Here is a 6414-nt window from a genome sequence, read left to right as displayed (position 1 = left end):
TCTCTCTCTCTCTCTCTCTCTCTCTCTCTCTCTCTCTCTGTGTGTGTGTGTGTGTGTGTGTGTGTGTGTGTGTGTGTGTGTGTGTGTGCAGAGACCAAGGGTCAACACTGGATGCTGTTCTTCGTGAGCTGTCTTGACATACCTTGGTATTTTTTGAAACAGAGTCTTGCTACTTGGTCTATCCGGGCTGGCCAATGAGCTGCAGAGCTCCTCCTGACTTTGTTTCCCAGTGCTAAAATTACAAATGCATGCCACCATGGTTGGCTTTTTCATTGCTTCTGGGGATCAAACCCAGGTCTGCATGTTTATATTTACTGGCTGAGTTACTACTCCAGTACCAATCTCAGCCTCTTGGGCTGTGGGTTGCAACCCCATATGGGCAGCATAACTGAATATAAAATCATGAAAATTTGGTAACAATAAAAGGTTTTTGAATGTGTAATGACTAAATCTTAATTTAAAGTCAAATGCATAATGAATCAGGGGTGTCTCTGGCAGTGCTTGCCCATGTTGTCTCATACAGTTCCACTACCACCTTGGCTCTGAACCCCAACATATGCACTTTGTACGGCATCTGCCATCACACCAGACAACCTCAGAAAACACTCCTGGAAACATCTCAACTCAAACTAAGGCTGTTGTGTGTCATGAATTGCAGTGCTTTTACTGCACCTACAATTTTTTCTGTGCTCATATAAACATATGCTTTGGTTATGGAAAGCAAAGACTTTTAATATTTTTTTTCTACCATCAGTCCTTATAAGCATCAAGTTAGCAAATGTTTGCATTGTTTGAATGTTGATTTTAAAAACTACTTCTTGAGCTTCTCATTTGAGTTTCATCTCTTACACAGGGCCGGAGTGGCACAGTGGTTAAGAACACTGGTTGCTCTTCCACCAGATTCCATACCCAGCACTCGGTGGCTAAAACTTCTATACCATGGGATCGGCCTTTCTTCTCCGGCCTCCTCAAGCACCAAGTATGCATGTGGCACACAGACAGTCAGATCTGCTGACAAAACACTCATACACATAAAATACATAATTTAAAAAAATAATCTAGGCTGAAAAGCAACCTATAATTTCCAACAATTTTTTAAATAGCCCTAAATATACTTCTGTCATTTTGAACTACGTATTTCTGTGAGGTGGCATTCTTAGCACTGATGATTATAAAATCAAAATATCTGTCAACTCTAAATAATGGTGGAAATGCTGTACCCTACAGCTTCAAATATTCAACAAACATTTAATTTGGTATACAAAAAGAAACAATGCATGCCATTGTCATACAAATTTGCTCTCTCTTTAATAAATAGTTATATATATTATGAGTTATTTTAAGGTATTATTTCCTTTTAAAAATAGATTTCTTTATGATTTTTAATCATCAAATGTTGGACTGTTTGATCTGTATGCATATTTTTTACACTTATATGCTCAGGTCATCTAAAAACTTCCTGAGGGAAAGTTTAGTTTTATTTTTTAGGTCCCCTCACTCCCTAGTCATGTTTGCTAAACCAAGTCTCCATTACTGAACTATATTGCTACTCCCACCTCCTACTTTCCGAAACAGAGTCTCATTACATAGTCCAGGCTGACCAGGGTCTTGAAATTCTCCAGCCTCAGCATTTCTAAGTGCTGGGATAACAAACATGTGCATCATGTCCAGCTAAGTAAGACACATGGTTTAGTTAGTTTAAGAAACCCCTGTTAGAGATGCTAACTTGTTCAATGTCTGCAGCAACTGTTTGAATAAGTAAGAATTATCTTTGGCTTGGTTTTTATTTTTTGGACACCAAACTCATTGTTAAGACCAAAATCTGAAAGAAGTGAGGAATGCTGTTTCAAAAGACTAATCAAAGAAGTTTTGTTTTGTTTTTTTCCTCTCAGATTAAAAACCCCTAGAAACAGAGCAGAGGTCAACAGTGGAGCCCCAGAGCAGTGCCGTAATGTTCCATGGGCTGCCAGGGCTGAGCTGTGGGTTGCCCGCAGCTGCAGAAAGACCTGAGGGAAACCCTTAGCTAGGAGCAGTAAGCACTTCAGCAGAAATCAAAGGCCATCTAGCTAGATGGAGGTGGGGAAGTCATCTCAAAGTAGAATAGGGTTGATTAGTTTATGCCTCTGTGTTAAAAGATCCAGGTTAGGGGTAAGAGAGATGGCTCAGCGGTTAAGAGCATTGACTGTTCTTCCAGAGGTCCTGAGTTCAATTCCCAGCAACACATATTGGTACACAACCATCTATAATGGGAAGCGATGCCTTCTTCTGGTGTGTCTGAATACACAGTGTATTTGCTTTTCTATGAAAACTGAGCCAGTCAAGAGTTAATTATCTTGGCTTTACCTCTTTCAGATTCTCAGATATCTGCCAGGAAGTATTCATTTTTGCATCCAAAAATGATTGATTAAACACCCTACCATTGCTATTTAGTTTTCTAAGAGACATTAAAAACTGTAAGAGCCCTTCGAACCTCAGCTTCCTCAACTCTAATATGAATGTTGCTAGCTTCATTGTGTTGTGGGTATTAAGGTAGGCATTCAATTTAAAACTCTTGCCTATTGCTACAAAACAGGCATTAAATAGCAGCCCCATTTAAAAATGAAAATAAAATCCAAACACGTTTTCTGGAGGAAAGTGTTACAGAAACACAAATTATATATTCCAGTTCCAACACCACCTAGCTAATATGTTTTATGAAGAAACCCAGCTGTAATTAAAAAAAAATGTTTTGAACTCACCCCAAACCTCCCCACCCCTCACGCTTCTAAAACTGGAAACCAAGGAGGAGGTAAAGTCCCCATCTGTGCAACGCAGCCTTCGAATATAAAATTTAAATCAAAAGCTTCTCGGTGTGTTTAGCTAGAACCCCTTGGCTTTTGGGCAGATCGATCTGCTTCGGTTAGAATGTGATCCTACTCACTTATACTTGCAGGGCTTTCACTGCAACCAGTGAGAAAGAAAAACAATAGTCTGTTTAATTAAATTATGCTAGGGCCTGGATTCAATCCAACTGTGTATTAAGAAGTAAGATTATGAATATGGATTAAAACACTCGGCACAGAAGCTCCACTGCGTGCTCCCGAACCCCTTCACGTTTGGAATGACGCTCCTTCCCATTCATACCCTCTGTGCTTCAAGACGAGTGAAGCCGGTCTAGTAGACACAACGCATATTTATATTGTTCCCTCATCTTCCTTCTAAGAGAACCCCGTCATCCTATCTCCGGTGACCTTTTCCCTCCTGTTGCCCATGGTGATTATCTACTCCCTGGGTAGGATGATAGGCTACTGATCCTTTCTCCTTCTACCTGCTGTCTTCCTTCTGCCAAATGTCCTATAGAGGAGGCCAGACACTTTCTGAGACCTTGTACTAAGCAGCACCAATCACTGCAGGTTTTGGCTTCTACACACACACACACTAACACACACACACACACACACACACACACACACACACACACACACACATGTATAGGTATAGGTATATAATATATATATGCATGCATATCAGAGCTGACAATGCATGTTAAGTGGGGAGCATTTGGTGACATATATAGAGTCAGACCTACAATTCACTCTTCTTTTTTTTTTTTTAAAGATTTATTTATTTATTTTATGTATATGAGTGCACTATAGCTGTCTTCAGACATACCAGAAGAGGGCATCAGATCCCGTTATAGATGGTTGTGAGCCACCATGGGGTTGCTGGGAATTGAACTCAGGACCTTTGGGAGAGCAGTCAGGGCTTTTAACCACTGAGCCATCTCTCCAGCCCCTACAATTCCCTTCTTAATAAATCAATGTAATAGTACCTCATGCAACCTGCTGCTTATCATTGAGAAAGAGGGAGAGTTACATAGAGGAAGACCAAGCATTACAGCAGTCACTTGCAATAGCAGAACAGTAACTCAGTCATTTTTAGGTTTTGATTTGATTTTTATTATTTGAGACAGTCTTACTGTTTAGCTCAGGCTGACCTCCTTTGACTCACTATGTAGTCCAGGCTAACCTTGAGTTCAAAGCAATCCTCCTATCTCAGTCTCCCAAGCACTGGGATTGCAGGCACGAGGCTCAATGTCCCAAGGGCAGGAGTTTTTCATTACAGTCAGGCCCAGCTAGACCTGGTGGCATGGACCTGTAGAACAAGTTACTGGAGAGGCTGAGGCAAGAAGATGAAAAGTTCAAGGTCTTTCTGAGCTTCAGATTGAGTTTAAACCATCTTCGTCAACTTAATGAGACTCTGCATAAAATTAAAAAGTAAAATTAAAAAAATTAAAAAGAAGAGACAAAAACAAAAAAGAAATGTTCTGTGGGTGCTGTGTTAGTGTGCTTGCCTGACATACGTGAGGCCCTTGTTTCAATTCTAAATACTTCAAGGATGAATGTGTAAAAACAAATAAGTAATAAATAAATAACAACAAAGCCCTAGTCCCACTTAATTTAGTATTGGCATTGTAATGTATCATATAACAGGAAATTTATTATCTTCGTCACTTTCAAGTACACACCTCAGTATCCTTGTTGTACTTTAAGTGAGAATAGCCCCCAGAAGACTAATATGCTTGAATATTTGATCTCCAGTTGGTGGAACAATTTGGGAAGATTAAGGAGGTGTGGCCTTGTTGGAGGAGGTGTGTCATTGAGGATGGGCTTATAGGTTTCAAAACCCCAAGCCATTCCCAGTGTGCCCTCTTTGCATCCTGCTTCTGGATCAAGATGTGAGCTCTCAGGTATTCCTGCCAGCATGCCTTTGTCCTCCATTCCTGGATTCTAATCCTCTGAGACTGCAAGCACAATTAAACACTTTCTTACATAAACTCCTTTGTCAGGGTGTTTTGTCTCAGCAATACAAAAGTCACCATGGCAACTGAATTTTCACGTTGTTACAAGCAATCTACCCAACATTTTTGTCTTGTAAAGCTGAAATTCTCTTCATATTAAACCCTGTCCCTCAGATATCCACAACTTAGTCTCTACTCATTACTTCTGCTACACAGTTTTGTGCGTTTCACTGGTTTGATAGTCACGTGACTAGAATCATGATGCTTGTCTTTTTGCATCTGGATCATCTAGTTTAGCATAATTCCCTAACTTCATTCATGCTGTAGCATGTGACAGGGTTACCTTCCTCTCTTCAGCTGAACCAGGATGTTCCATCATGTGTACAGTGGATACCACATCTTGTTCATTCGTTATTTGACAGACACTGCATCGTTTCCATCTTTTGGATGTCGTGCATAGAACTGCTGAGAATATAAATGTGTACTTTTATTGAAGATCATTTATCTAGATAGTCAAGGATTTATTTCTGGGATCTCTATTCTATTATAGCGGCAGGTGTTAGTGATGGAGTCTTTGTGGGTGTATGCTGTGTGTGTATGTTTGTATTCATGCGAGAATGTGTGTGTGCATGTAAAGGATAGAGGTTGATATTGTATATCCTCTTCAATTGCTTTACCGTATCTTTTGAGACAGGGTCTCTCACTGAATCTGGAATTTGCCAAGTGGGCTAAGACCAGATGACAACAAGCTTCTGGGGTCTCTCTGTCTCTGTCTTCCCAGCAATGAGATGACAGGCAGATATTCACTGCTGAGCACTGCTTCTTAATGTGGGTTCTGGGGACTGAATTTAGTTCTTCATTCATGAATTGGAAGCACTTTATTAATTAACCCATCTTTCAGCCCCTATATGTCTGTCTTTATTCAAATATCACTCTATTTTAGAAACTGTTGTTTCATCATTTTTTTCCATGAGGAAACGTGAACTCTTGAAATTTGTTTTCACCCCAAAATTACTTTGATTATTTGGCATTCCTTCGGGTCTCATATGAATTTTATTATAGAATAAAAGTTTCTATTTCTACCAAAACATCCCACTGGAATTTTGAAAGGGATTGCATTGAATCTGCAGGGTACTTTGGGTAATTGGACCACCTCAATAGCTTTGCCTTCTCATGAATGCCTTTCTGTTCATTAGAATCTTCTTTAAATTTGTTATCAGTGTTCCACTGATTTTGCTGCACATGTTTTTCATGTTCTTGGAGTGATACTCCAAAGTACACAGTATGTAGATGAAATAATAATGAAACCATAGACTCAATCCAGTTAATTTAAGATGCTATTAAAAGAAATTTTTCTTTTTTAAAAACTATTATTTATTTATTATTATTTATATGAGTACACTGTAGCTGTCTTCAGACACACCAGAAGAGTGCATCAGATTCCATTACAGATGGTTGTGAGTCACCATGTGATTGCTGGGAATTGAACTCAGAACCTTTTGGAAGAGCAGTCACTGCTCTTAACCGCTGAGCCATCTTGCCATCCTGAAAGAAAAATTTCTTTCTTTCTTTCTTTCTTTTCTTTCTTTCTTTCTTTCTTCTCTCTCTCTCTCTCTCTCTCTCTCTCTCTCTCT

Source organism: Mus caroli, chromosome 3 (assembly GCF_900094665.2).
Source record: "Mus caroli chromosome 3, CAROLI_EIJ_v1.1, whole genome shotgun sequence".
Taxonomy (NCBI): domain Eukaryota; kingdom Metazoa; phylum Chordata; class Mammalia; order Rodentia; family Muridae; genus Mus; species Mus caroli.
The sequence above is the reverse complement of the archived record's forward strand: the minus strand, read 5'-3'. Positions refer to the sequence as shown.